Below are 15,124 nucleotides of genomic sequence, written 5' to 3' on the forward strand. Positions count from 1 at the left end.
GGATCTTAATGTTGATGCTGTGGACCCCCATGTAGTGCCGCAGAGTTTCTGTATTATATTGTTGCGTGTTTTCAATTTTGCTGCTGTTTTCGTCAGGTGTTCTCTGAATGTGAGCGTTCTGTCTAGAGTAACCCCAAGGTATTTCGGGTATTTATTGTGTTTTAACAGCTTGTTATTAAAATACACTCGCAATTCTCTGTTTGCCAACTTGTTGTTTAGATGAAAAGCTGATACTTCAGTTTTTGTAGTACTTGGCTGTAGTCTCCATTTCTTAAGGTATTCGCTGAGGATGGATAAGTCATTCGTGAGAGTGATTTCTGTAGTTTCTAAAGATTGGTGGCTTGTTGCAAGGGTCCAGTCGTCAGCATATCCAAACTTCCGAGATTCGGTTTCAGGCATGTCAGCAATATAGAGGCTGAAAAGTAAAGGGGCAAGGACAGAACCCTGTGGAAGACCATTGTTAAGTTTCATCTGTCTACTCGTCTCCTTTCCCATTATAACCTGGAAGGCTCTGTTGGTCAGCATGTTGTCAATGAGGTTAATTATCTTTCTGCAGGGGATAATGCGGGCCAGTTTATATATTAATCCCTGTCTCCAAACAGTATCATATGCTGCTGTTAGATCTATAAATGCTGTTGCTGTCTTTTGTTTCTTTTGAAAACTAGCTTCTATAAAAGTTGTTAATGACAGCACTTGGTCCGTACAGCTTCGATGAGGGCGGAAGCCAGCTTGTTCAATGGGGACATTTTCTAGTATCCTGTGACTAATTCTGTTGAGGAGAAGCTTTTCTAATAGTTTATATACCATGCTGAGTAGAGCTATGGGGCGGTAGTTTTCTGGCTTATCGTTTGATTTGCCCGGTTTCGGAATTGCAATTATCTTTGTTCGTTTAAGTGAGAAAGGAATGTTACCTGACTGAAGTATATCATTAAAGAACATTGCAAGCCACTGTTTCGTGTATGCACCACTGTGTATCAAGAACTCTGGATGGATACCATCAAACCCAGGTGCTTTACCTGATTTCATTTCTTTCAGCGCATGTGTGATTTCAGAAATAAGTATTCTTGCTGAATATTCGGAGTTCGTTCTGTTCATTTGTTTTAATGCCCTTAAGTCTCTTTTCACGTTGGTAGTATGTGTTCGATCTCGTGGAGCTCTGGATAGAGATACTATATGGGAGGCAACCTTGTTAGGAGACATTTTAGACTCTCTGGATTCCAGCTGGTTAGCTCCTCCAATTTTCCGCAACAAGGACCATGCCTGCCGGCTTGATTTTTTGAAGTCAAGGTTTTCGACAGTCTTTATCCATTTTTGGCGTCTAGCTGTATCGATGTTGTGTAAAAGCTCATCGGCTATTTCTCGGTCACCACTTTCGAGAAACTTCGTGTATAAGTCTTCACATGTTTCAGTCCATCCAGGCACATATTCTTTGCGATACCCCCTAGGGATGGTTTTCTTGGCAGTGCTTATTACTGCGCCCACAAACCTCTCATAATGTTTGCTGGTTGGAGGGACCCAGCTCAAGGTCCGGTCTAGTTGTTCAGAGAATTTCTTCCAGTTTGCTTTTCTAAGATTCCACCTGGGTCGAGGATATGATCTAATTATTGGAATTGATATTCCGATGGTGATAAGCACCGGACGATGTTGAGTATGTGGGAAGTCTGCAAGGACACTTCTCGCAGTTGTTAGTGGTCTGTCATTGGTATCTTTTGAGACAAAACATAGGTCTGGGTTATATTCTTTTCTCCATGCAGCTGATTTAAATGTTCCTCTGTCTTTGGCATCAAAAACTAGGTATGTGTTTTGCTCTTCGGACCATTCTACTAGTGCCTCCCCATTTTCATTATTCGTGGTGTACTTCCACATTTCGTGGTGGCTGTTGAAGTCGCCGATGTATATAGTAGGATGTGGATGAGTCTTTAGCACTTCTGGGTTCCATGTAGTGGCTGGAGGTTTGTATATGTTAACTACGGTAATATCTCCAATCTTGGTGACTACTTCATGTATATTATTTTCATTGGAAGCAGAAAGTAGGAAACCATTTTCTATATTGCAGCGAATGTAGGTTGCGACGCCGTAATGTTTATCATAGGTGGCTCCCAGTAAATCGTAGCCAGGTATCTTTCCCCTTAAATCAAGCTGGACTTTGTCTTCAGTATGGGTCTCTTGTATGGCAACCAGGTCAATGTCGTTATCGTGTAGGATTTTTTGCAACACTTGGCATTTTGCCTGGCTTATGCCCTCGATGTTAAGGTGACAGACTCGGATACACGGTCCGAGATCTCTAGTCAATTGGTTCTGAGAAGAACCTTTATTTGTTCCCATCGTATGTTTACGTATAGATAAGATTTCTGTTTGTGATCTGTGATGTTGGCAGGATATTGTTTTTGTTTTTCGTTCGTCTGCCGCCAAATTTTTGCTAGTTCATTTAGCGTTACCCAGGGTGCACCACATGGAGGCGAACTAGCATTACACCCCTCTTGTTTTAAGTCCTTTAAGTTAAAGGTACTCTTGTTTTAAGTCGATAGGATACACCATTTTCGAGAAAAATCCATTTAAAAATTTTTCGTTTTTTAAATAAAAAAAAATAAAAAAAAAACTATTTCACTTTTTGAAAACTTGTACGTTTAATCATATTTCAAAAATGAATCGATTTCATTAATTGCGAATTTCTAGTACCGGTCATATGCGTCGGTTTTGGGTAGGTCAACGGTTATTTTATCGCATACCTTTTTTGTCTATAATTTTTAAGCATTTTTGACTCTAGATTATTAAATTATGAGGTATTCTAGTAGTAAAAGTTCCTCTTGCTTGAAGTTGGTAAAATACACCATTTTTATTTTATTTTTTTTTAATTCGAGACGAAAAATTTTCAAATGAATTTTTCTAGAAAACTGTGTGGTCTACCGACTTAAATGAAGAGTACCTTTTAGTACCAGAATACCTCACAATTTAATAATCCAAAGTGAAAAATGCTTAAAATTTTAAGATAAAAGAGCTATGCGATAAAATAACCGTTGCCCTAACCAAAACGGACGCCTATGACCGGTACTATAAATTAGCAATGGATGGAATCGATTTACCTCTGGAAGATAAATATGCATACCAATTTTCGTTGTTCTAACTAGAAGCGTTCTGGAGATATTTAAGAAAAACTAATTACAAGACGCCATTTTCAGAGAGCTCTAGCTCCCTTAGGAAGCATTTTCGGACAAGGTGAATTTGAGAATTTGGTTAAATTGTCTTAAAATTACATGAGGAATCTCCTGTCTTCGTTTGTCGGTAGAGTTTCTGGACACCCTGTATATTATACTACGCGAGTTTTATAAAGAAGACATCAGTGAAGAATTGGTAGATGAAATTTTTCATTTTAGAGCAATAAACAAGAATAATAGTGGCGAATCTCAACTTTCTCCAAAAGGTTTACTTAAATTAAACATTTCAAATTGGAATCATTATTTCCTAACGTCGTTATTGCGGTAAGGGTGTAGGTGCAAAATCTTGGTTCAATGCTATGTAAATTGCATTTATTTTTTTCGAATCCTGAGAAAACTAATAAATATTTTTGAAAAAATTAAACGCAGAATGAAAGATTACATTATTACCGAGGGCCGGTATACAACTATATTACCCCATTTCTATAAAAATTAAACAATTTTTTTCGCTCTTCACTTTTTGCTGTAGGTTTTCACTTCTTACCGGGGCCCGCTCATCCCTCTCGGCGGCCCTGTGTATGAATCCTGTTTATCCAATAGTAGGTAAAATGCAGAATCCATTATTTGTGTTTACTGATTTTTTCTACTACTGTTGTCTTTATTGGATTTTTTTTCTTTTATAGAATCACATACTCTTTATTGCCGTTTCGTTTGTTTCTATTGCTCGTATTTATAAAATACTCACCTAATAGTTCAGGATTTTCTCGGGACACCCAAAGATCCAGGTAGCTGACTACTTTTTTTAGTTATTGTAGACCTATATAAGAAGAAAACCTACCTGTTTCCTGCCTAGAGTTCGCGTCCGTTTTTTAATTATTAACAATTTAGTGCAAAAATCGCGATTTTTTCGATTTTTTTGCACTTTATTCAAAAGCTAAATAGTGGACATAAAATTACAAAATTCAGCTTTTTAAAACATTGAAAAACCTTCAAAATGCCGATTTTTGAAAGTTAAAAAGTTAATTTGTTGCTATGCAAACTGCAAAATAAGTAAAAATCGTTATTTGTTAATAACTTTTACTAAAACTACCTTAGAACTTTAATGTTTCACCCAAAGTTGGGTATTGGCGTACTTAACAAACCCTCAAAATTTGAGACCGATCCATTAATTAATTTAAGAGTTATTATATTTGTTTATCCCAGACACCTTTATTTTGCAATAAGATAAGACAGAAAATAATGAAGATAGGGCAATTCTGAGTATGCCAAATGAAAGTAGAAGAGTGATAGTATCAAAATGTATTAAAAAAAGATAAAAAATAATTAATATAGTCAAAAATCCTAATGCCAAATTTTTGAAATTTTGTAGTTTATAAACATTTAGAATAACTTTAAAAAAGTTATCCGTAAAAACAATCTTTTTATATATTCGAAAAGACAGTATTTTAACACGAATCTTCAAATAAAAAAATTTAGCCTGCGTTCATTTGGCACAAAGTTAGCCATATGTTTTTTATTTCGTTTATAATAATTAAGGAATCTCATTTGTACAAACATTCATAGCCGTAACCAGGATGATCCTAAGGGGGGGGGGTACAACTACTGGAAGGTCTCTGAGTGCTATGGTGTTAAGCGTATAGAGCTCAAAGTACATCCCAATGGGGGGGGGGTTATAACCCCCCAAAACCCCCCTGGTTACGCCTATGCAAACATTGTACCTTCACAGCACCCTCTACGATTTTTCAAAAATGTAGTTCAAACGATTACTAGGGGAAACCTACAAATCCACCGAGTTAAAACACCGAAAAAGCAATTTCAAACGAATATAATTTTCTGTATCTCCGGATCAACTCAATGGATTTTGATCTATCTTTTTTTAATTTGTATGTAATTTCTACGTACATTAGAAATATGCAATTTGTTTATAAATTTATTAATTAATAAACAGTCTAATTTGTTTAAACAATTCTTCAAAAAATATATTTTTTTAATCATATTATTATCAATGATCATAGAAAAAGTTAAAGTACACTTTAATAAATAAATGATTTTTATTAGATAATTATTTAGGTATTGAAGATAATTTATTTATTAAAGTATACCTTAACTTTTTCTATGATTAATAACGATAGTATGATTAAAATTGTTTAAACAAATTAGACCGTTTATTAATTAATAAATGTCTAGACAAATTGCATATTTGTAATGTACAGAAATATTACATACAAATTAAAAAAGAAGGATCAAAATATATTCAGTAGATCCCGAGATATAGAAAATGATAGTAGTTTAAAGTTGCCTTTTTTAGTTTTTGAACTCGTGCATTTGTCGGCTCCCAGCTCCCCCTTCACTTACCACGACTAGTCACCAATTGAACTATATTTTTAAAAATTCGTGTAAAATACCAGCTCTTCTAATATGTAAAATGATTTTTTCTACGGACAATATTTTTAAAGTTATTCTTAGGGCCGGTTGTTCGAACGCTAATCAAGAAGTTGATTATAATCAATCAGTTTATTGTAATCAATTTTCTTGATGTAAATCAAATCGAGTCATCAAAAATACATGTAAAGCACCAATCATTCATTGATTGTAGGTAAAGCAGTAATTAAAATGTAGCCGCAGCTGTTAAATTAGTAATAATTGCTTATTATTATTATGATTTGTAAGTAAAAACAATAAAATTAACATCAGAAAGAGTTTAATTATGGTTTATTTTAGATTAAAGCCAAAATAATAAAATAAATAAGTCAACAATGTCAACATAACGTCAAAATGTGACATCTGTCAGAAGTACGCTTAATCAAATATAATTGTAATTAAATATTTGATAATGATCAGTGGATTCCATTTTTGATTAGCGTTCGAACAACTGGCCCTAAATGTTTATAATCTACAAAATTTCACAAATTTGGCATTAAGATTTTTGACTATATTAGACATTTTGATAGCATCAGTTTTCTACTTTCTTTTAGCATACGCAGAATTGCACTATCTTCATTATTTTCTGTCTTATGTTATTGCAAAATAAAAGTCTCTGGGATAAACAATCGAATAACTCTTAAACTAATTAATAAATAGCTCTAAAATTTTGAGGGTTTGTTAAGTACCTCAATACCCAACTTTGGGTGAAACACTAAAGTTCTAAGGTAGTTTTAGTAAAAGTTATTAACAAATAACGATTTTCATTTATTTTGCAGTTTGAGTAGCCACAAATTAACTTTTTAACTTTCAAAAATCGGCATTTTTAAGGTTTTTTTAATGTTCTAAAAACTTAAATTTTCTAATTTTATGTCAACTATTTAGCTTTTGAATGGGGTGCAAAAAATCAAAAAAATCGCGATTTTTGCACTAAATTGTTAATAATTAAAAAACGGACGCGAACTCTAGGCAGGAAACAGGTAGGTCTCTTCCTATAGGTCTACAATAACTAAAAAAGTAATCAGCTACCTGGATCTTTGAGTGTCCCGAACAAGGTCTACTTCTAGCTTATTACCGTGGAGGACAATCGCCTTATAATCAATGTGCTTTGGAAACGACCAGATGGATGGGAGTGTGGGAGAAGGTCTGTGTAGGTGGGACGGCCTAGATAAAGGTGGAAATATGCAGAGTGTCAGAGAAAATCTGGAAAAAATGGATGTTAGACTTAGACAATCGAAAATAGTGGCACAGGACCGACAAACATGGTAGACAATAGTAAACGCGGCAAAGACTCACGAAGAGTTGTAAAGCCATTGATGATAATGATTCTATTTATTTCAATAATTTTCCTGATTTAACTCTATATTTTTGATACCTCTTTTTATCGTACCATCCCCCATCCTTTCTTTTCATGCTACATATTCAAATATGAAATTTTCTTGATCATCCTGTAGAAATGCCATTTCTCCAAACTTCTTCTTGGCTTTAAAGAAATGCCATTTTTTTAAAATGAAATTTTACATTTTTTGTCTTTAGCTGATCTTAATCGAATAACAGTAATTAGCTTGGTAGTGGTACAACAGATCTTAAAATTTGCAAAGAAAAATCTTGCCTATAATACAGAATTAGAATTTATTAGTTTCATACAAAAACTGCATAGTATAAATTAAAAAAATATAGGTATATTAAAAAATGGAAACCTTAATTTACTTTTGGAAAGTGTATATAATTAAACCCTAATGAGTCAATTTCTTCTAGGGGTTCATTCACATACATGCTCCATTTATCATCCCCCTCATTATCATTTCCTTTATTTCCATTGAAAATAATATAAAGATAAAGCAGCCATTCTTTAATACCTACTGTTCCAGTTGTTTCTATGTTTTTTTGAGTAAAAATAGTGTGTACCTACCTACCATCATAGAGGTATATATTAACATAGAGTGAGCCTACACTCCGCGCTTCCTGACGACAAGATCTCTTCGACTGGTTTGTGGTGCGGTATCTCTTTCTTTTCTAGCACATTGTATCGAGAAACTAAGTGAGAGGGAAGGACTACTGTCGCAGGTTTACTATGCGTAAGAGTGGAACAGCACTGATCCAAAGAAAAAAGATGGTGTCGTCACTTCGCTCTGAATGACACTCCGTCTATCATTTTTTAAGTCTATGGTCCCTACACAATGGGTCTATATTGAATAAAAAGAAGTCTTTGACCCCCCTCCCCCTACGTAACGCACTCTAATGGGCGTTTAACTATTGCGTAACGCAATTCTTGAAGATTTTTGACCCCCTCCCCCAACCTGCGTTATATAATACTTGAACGGAGGTTGGCGTTCCTTCAAGGGCTTATCAGTAACATACTACGGGCCATTGAAATAACAAGTTATATTTAGAAAATACAAATCCTGTTAAAAAAATTAGTTTCTTCAGTCATAATAATTTAATTTGGTCAAACAATAGGTCACAATATGATAACTCCGGAACCGTTGATTTTAAAACAATTATGCATAGGACCTTTTTCGTTTCAAATTTAATGTAGAATATTTTTGTATAGAATACTGTTCATGCTAAACTGCTCAGGTTCAGAAATATTGATGAAAAACGTAAAAAACTACTAATTTACCGACAATTCCCCTCCCCCTCCCCACCAAACCCGATGCTCAAAATGGTGTAACTTTTTTCTGAACAATATGTGGATCATATACAACAATTTGATGTTGGAGGAAATCTTTAATATGGGATGACGATGACGGGGTTAGGCTTTTTTAGGTTTGTTTTAGAAGGATTATGCATAGGACCTTTTTGTTTATTTAATGTAGAACATTTCTTTATAGAACATTGACGAAAAACATAAAAAAGAATGTGTGTGTGTACTTTGTACGCACGTAAGAAGTTGTACTTCTATTATATGATTTAAACGAAATGAATATACCTACTTTTTATTTATATTTTATTTAAATATTAAACTAATTTATACTTACTACTTCTCAAACATTTTTGTTAAAACAGTGCCAAAAATTAAAATAATAAAAGAATAAAAAACACAAAAACACATTAAAAATGCCACAAATGATTTCTGAACATTAATTGTCGGAATTTTTTTTAACTAAATACGTATTTTCTGAAAATAAAATTATATAATAAATATACTTACAATCATAAAATGTATAAAAAAAAAATAAAAAAATAAAAGGTTTTATTGGGATTCGAACCAGCTATCAGCGCGGTTGGTATATTGGGGTTCATTCGCATTAAACGCTTCGCCACGGAGGCAATGTGTCATTATGTGCGAAGATCGACTAACTAAACGGATTAAGCTTTTGACATTTTTGAATTAAATTAAGTTATTTTGATTTTGAATTGAAATGATTTAGAATTGAAAAAATACAACAAAACATAGAGTAAGAAAACAATATATTAGGTGACCATTGATAGAAATTTTGATAGTAATCAAATTATGTAAAATAAAAGTATTACATACTATGTATTTTGGTAGGTTCAAATAGGTAGGTACCTATGATACATTTACAATTATTACGTACCTGTTGCTTTTAAAAACTATTTAAATGTCACTACAATTATAAACTTTTTTGTTTCTGTCCTCACAACAATAAAACTAATATATTATACATTTGTTTACCTTCATATTGAACAATTATTTATTATTGACAGATCATTTCAACACCCAATCAGAGCCCGTATAACGACTAATACCATACTGTCGGTGTACGCATGCGCGCAGATCAATATAAATTCACCTTCAATCTCAATCGCGCCTAAAGAAGTATAACTTCAAAAACTAGTAATTCGCCGCCTTCTTCCCCACCTCCATCCTAAACCCGACACTCAAAATGGTTTAACTTTTTACTGAACAATACCTATGTGGGCCATATAGAACAATTAGTGTTGAGGGATAACTTTCACTTTGGATGTCTGGGTTATGCCTTTTTTTTGATCAATCAACTGTATCATACGAAATCCTAAAAAAAGAAAAACTGAGAGCCGTCAAACAAAAAAAAATTAGGCACATACAAAAAATAATTGAAAACCCACTTATCCTAGGAGTGGGTTTTTAGGGGGCGGCAAAATTTAACAATAAATAATAAAAATATTTTGTAAATATTTGAACCATTTTATATTTTTATCGAATCTACAAATTTGGACCGATTGAAAGAAGCACGAAATTTTTCATTACTTATTTTGTGACGAATTCGGGGAATTCCTTTTCTTTGAATGATATTTTGTAGCGACTGGCAACAACGTCTATACTGTGTTGTGGAAATTCCCCGTTTATGACTAACAGTCAGCACGGCTTTTTTCGACACTTTAGAACGTTGCTATTCTTTTTTTTTTCCTTATCGACACATCGTTGGGAAGTTCTGATGGAGTGCAAGAGGCGATGCCATAAATGTGACATGGCATCATTACAAAGACATTCTCGTCACTTTGGAAAAACTGACAGAGGCAGGTGAAAGCTTAAACACTAAGACAGATGCAGGTGCTTTACTAGTTTCGATGCAGTCATTTTCCTTTCTTTGTTTTTTGGACCTGTGGTAACCTGTGCTATATGAAGTGAATGATGCACAAAACAAGGGGACAAAATGATCACAAAATGATACAAACAAGGGGACTTGACATAAGGTTGTAGGCTCAGAAAGTAAATGCTTTGCAGATGATATTGACAGAGAAAACAGAGAAATGGGCAAATGGCGCTGTAGGTTATGCAAAAATATGTGTGAAGAACTTGGAATTTCCATAAAACCTCGGAGGCGCATAACCAGAAAACATATTTTTAATGACGGAACTAGAGGTGCTAACTTATCTTGTGAAAATGAGTTGAGACGAAAGCTGTTTTCTTCGTTAGATAGAGTTATTGTAGAAATTCGTGAGTGTTCTCAACAGCTACAGAATTCAACGGATAAGTTTGTTTATCTAACGCCGGCTATATTATTAGACAACACTGAATGTAATCTAGACCTAGACTACGCATCTGACGAAATTGACGAGCAGGGTTTCAAGCTGGAAACACTTCGACTGCGGACTTTCTTTGCTGCTACAGGCAACGAAATTGATTAATGCAGACTCACTTGAATTATTTTAATTTATTGTTAAATCGAAGCTGGAAGATACTCTGTCCAATATTTTAATAATGTTCCGAATATTTTTCACAGTTGCTATAAGCAATGCCAGCTGTGAGATGAGTTTTTCAAAATTGAAATTGATTAAAAATTATTTAATGAGAAAATGAGTACTCTAAGACTAACTAATTTGGCTATTTTGTCTATTGAACAAGAAGTGTGTGATTCGATAGACATTGACGGTGCAATATTGACGATAGACTTTGCTCTTAAAAAAAGTAGACGTATAAATTTTTAATTGAAGATGGAGGTTTTGTTTTTAATTCTAACAAATACTCATATTACTTTCAATAAAAATAAAAATATAACATTATTGTATCGTTCTAATTCTAATTAAAAATTGATTTTATTTAATTTTGCCGATCGTCAAGATGTAGGTACCTAATCTTAAGTAATAGGTACCTAAGTTATATCAGTGTATCTAATTGGTTAAAGTAAAAGAATTTTTTTATTAATAAACGTGATTGTAAAACTTTTTTATTTAATCCAACATGTATAACGCAAAATAATGATGACTGTTCTCGCCGAAAAGTTCTCTATAATTAATGTATGTAATGTATAGTATACAATAAATTAAAATACCTAAATAAGAGGGCGGCAAAACTGTCTTCCGCCCCGGGCGGCCGACACCCACGCTACGCCACTGATCACACCAGAGAAAAGTAATTAAATGACCCTCAAGTCAAGATGATCCATGACCCCCCCCCCCCAGTGCCGGTTTAACCTAACTTCGGGCCCTGGGCGCTGAATATTTAGGGGCCCCCTTACTTGCTATTCGTTGTCAGATTTTTTTACAAGAAAACACATTCATGTATTTATACCCCTAAAATCCATACACAGTTTTTAGCAAACAAGAAGAATAGCAAACGTAAAAATATTCCAAAAAATACATTTAAAAATGTATAAGAAAAAACAGAAAGTTGCACAAAACAACACATGGCAAACAAAAAAATATATTCTAAAAAATACATATCACAAAAATTAGATCACTTTTTTGCTTGATTAGGCATTTTAGCAATCTGTCAGATGATACTATCACAATTCAGTTACTCCAGGTCTTCATTTTCGATAATACAATAGTGATATGCGTCTATGATTTTCTTGACCCAAATTTGGCGTTAAATATATTTTTATTCTTTTTAAAGCCGAAAAAGACCGTTCGTCTGATGCATTAAAAGTTGGCATCGTGAAATTAATTTGCAGTAAAGGTAAAATATTGGGAAATGTTACCTTTAGGTACAATATTTACATTTTATAAATGTTTATTTAACTTCTGGCATAATGTTATAGAATGGGTAATTTCATTATGCAAGTTCTCTTTGGTTTTATCATCATATTTTTTTATATTTCACATATAAAGTATTAATTGACGTCTTGACTGCTTCTTTATCTAGCGTAGAAAATCATCTAACAGCTGATGTAACATCTTTGTAGCATATATCCTAGTCTCTAACAAATCTCAAAATAAATGCCATTATTTCTACTCCAGTGTCAATAGAGCTGTCTCAAAGATTTTATTCTGCATTGTCTTGGCTTCATTTTTAATTGCTAATTTTTCGTCTCTGTTATTGCTTAACTGGAAAATATAAGTTTGATGGATCCCTAGTTTTTAACTAAAGCATTTACAGCGTCAAAAGTTTCTACAAGCTTTGATTTCATTACTTTAAAAAATTAATTGCAAAGGACATCGCACACATCTTATGGAAAATATAATGTCACTCAAATTCAATAAAATTTATACCAATAGATTCGTTTTAAATTAACGATCAAATCTTATCATTGCGCCAACTCTCTATTTTCAAAAATAAGAGCAGAAATTGATATAAATAAATCTGAAATCAAACGGGTAGGTACATAAGTTAGAGAGAGAAAAAATATTTTAAAATACCCAGATTTTCGGTACTCCATAAATCAGCGGATTAGTTTCACTAATCCGCTTAGGCCCAGCGGGATTTAAGCTGTTATGAATAGCACTCAGAGCAATAATGATTGTAAACTAACATTGACTCCAAAAATGTGATTTCGATAAACTTGAGACAGATAGCTAACTGAACCTTTTCAGTTATTCGCATTCCGTTATAAAAGCTCAGCTAAGAAGTAGTCAAATTTAGCTAAGTATACAAGACAACTGTAATTTCCTTTATGACGACTCGTTTAATCCTTATTGCATCAATGGAAAGCTAGTCCTTGAGAAGCAAGTCATTTAGTAGTGACAACAACTCTTCTTAGGACGTTTATCCAATAGTTAGCTTCGCATTTTACTTGCTCTTCCAGGACAGCGTCTATAACTCCAATCAATGATGATCTTGTTATTAATGTAACCATAGAGTTCAGATGAAATTTACTTTCTTCGTGAGATTTTAGCAAAATATTCAAATGTTTCCAGTGGGTCCATCCAAACTCAGTTAAACTATTTTTTCAATTGAAAATAATTTGCACGGGTAACAATAAACAGCTTTAACACTTGCGCCGTATATTAGCTAATCTCTCTTTTCTTTGCCTCCATTGGGCTTTCCTCTATAAAAGTTGCTTTTATTTAATCTTCTATAATAAGCTTTTTCTCCATCTTCAAACATGTTTTTATAAGGTTCTAAGAAATCACTTTTTGGTTTAAAAGTTTCGACCATTTCAAAATCGCAGGTATTTCGTCGTTTTTTTTTCTATTTTGGAAAATACGTAGATTATTTAGCGGACTTTACTTTTTTATTAGTAAAAGGAACGGGTCTGTACGGGCCCCTTCGGGCCCGGGCCCCTGGGCGCCCGCCCCAAGCGCCCAGTGCATAAACCGGCACTGCCCCCCCCAATGTATGTATCCGCCTCTGCCGCACATATGAAATATACCTATAATACATAATATATTAAATACATTAACTCATTAACTAGGACCAAGACCAATATTTTATTACCAATTACTACTTCTGTATACACTATTTATTAAAAATATAATAAAATTATACATAAATATTCATTATTCCTCTTTTGACATCTATTTATTTTGCTAGCAGCTCCATCTATTGAGTGCGCGTCAACAATAGACAGTGGTTTTCTATTAATATAGTTGCGTTAATCGATTCAAGACGGCGCTAGTAGCATGGCACCATCGTATTATCCTAAACTGCTGACACACCTCAAGGACGGAGAAATGATCGTTAGCTTTGCGCAGTGGCGATATCGTAACCAATGAGGTTTATCCGAGGTGCGATTATTGCTAGTTGAAAACTTTAACCAATACCCCGCCATGTGCACGTGAAAAACCGTGCGCTACGGCAATTTTTGACAACCTCTGCGGAGGTTAAAATATAATAAAAACACAATTCTACTTTTACAATGCAAAATACAAATTGGATTAGATAATTTTTACTTCATCACAGCAAACAGCTTGTCTCCTATATGTCTCCGCGTTGATTGAAATGTTGATTTTGATATTATCTCCAATACCTCAATCAACGGTCTCCGCCTTGTCTTTTGTCTTACATGTAACGGTTATTTGGTGTGATTTGGTATTAACATGATTGATCCTTGCTTTTTGTTTTGTTAAAAATAAATTAGCCACCTTGTATTATTATATTATATTGGTTAATGTGAAATTCAAATTAATAATGTAGTCCGAATTTCAAGAAGAAAATCGAAAGCAACTAAAGCACCTATAATAAATAACACGACATACTTGATAGTCGATACCTGATAACATATTATCGTTGATTGAACAGAGTATATATTATTTTATCAATAACGCTATTAATGGGTAGGTATAGGTATAACATAGGTGGAACAAAACTAAAACAATTAATTATGTCCAAGACATTGTTAAGAAAGTATGCTTACTTGGGTCGTATTATACATAATATTAATAACATAATATGGACGTTTGTGAATATAAATGTGGATATTTATTTTACTTCTAATGCTTTGTATAAAAAGAAATTTCAAAGAGTAGCAGCTGATTTGATTTCGAAGAATTGAGCCATTCTATTTTACCAGAAACTGTAAACTGTAACTATTTGAACAAGGAAAATTTAAAGAATAAGTTGATGGGTCAATTAATATATTACAATTTCTATATCGAAAATGATTGAAAAATAAGTATTATTATTTAAACCCTTGAATAACTTGTATATTCATCAATCAACCATTTATTAAAACTCGAGCAGTATTCAACCAAATAGACTCTCTAATATCTTGAGAGATGACGCCACCATTAGATCTGAACTATCTCTTAGCTGTTTCCAATGGCGATGTTTCATAGAGTTTCCTCAATATTTCCGAAAATTTTGATAATTGATTTCTACTGGTTCAATATGAGAACAGAATTATAATACTTCACGGAAAGGAGATAAATATATTGTATATATTTGGAACCCATTCTACAGGTAGCGCCATCTACAAGTAAAATTTTAAAAACCTATTTAT

The 15,124-nt window shown here is 33.4% G+C and overlaps 1 non-coding gene across 1 annotated transcript; it reads left to right on the plus strand.

Moving 5' to 3' along the window:
• The first annotated feature begins 13,865 nt into the window (after window positions 1-13,865).
• LOC114340419 (U4 spliceosomal RNA) lies at window positions 13,866-14,006 on the plus strand. The gene has a single exon (XR_003654067.1). It is a non-coding gene; the product is annotated as a U4 spliceosomal RNA (small nuclear RNA).
• The last annotated feature ends 1,118 nt before the right edge of the window (window positions 14,007-15,124 follow it).

Source organism: Diabrotica virgifera, chromosome 3 (genome assembly GCF_917563875.1).
Source record: "Diabrotica virgifera virgifera chromosome 3, PGI_DIABVI_V3a".
NCBI lineage: Eukaryota > Metazoa > Arthropoda > Insecta > Coleoptera > Chrysomelidae > Diabrotica > Diabrotica virgifera.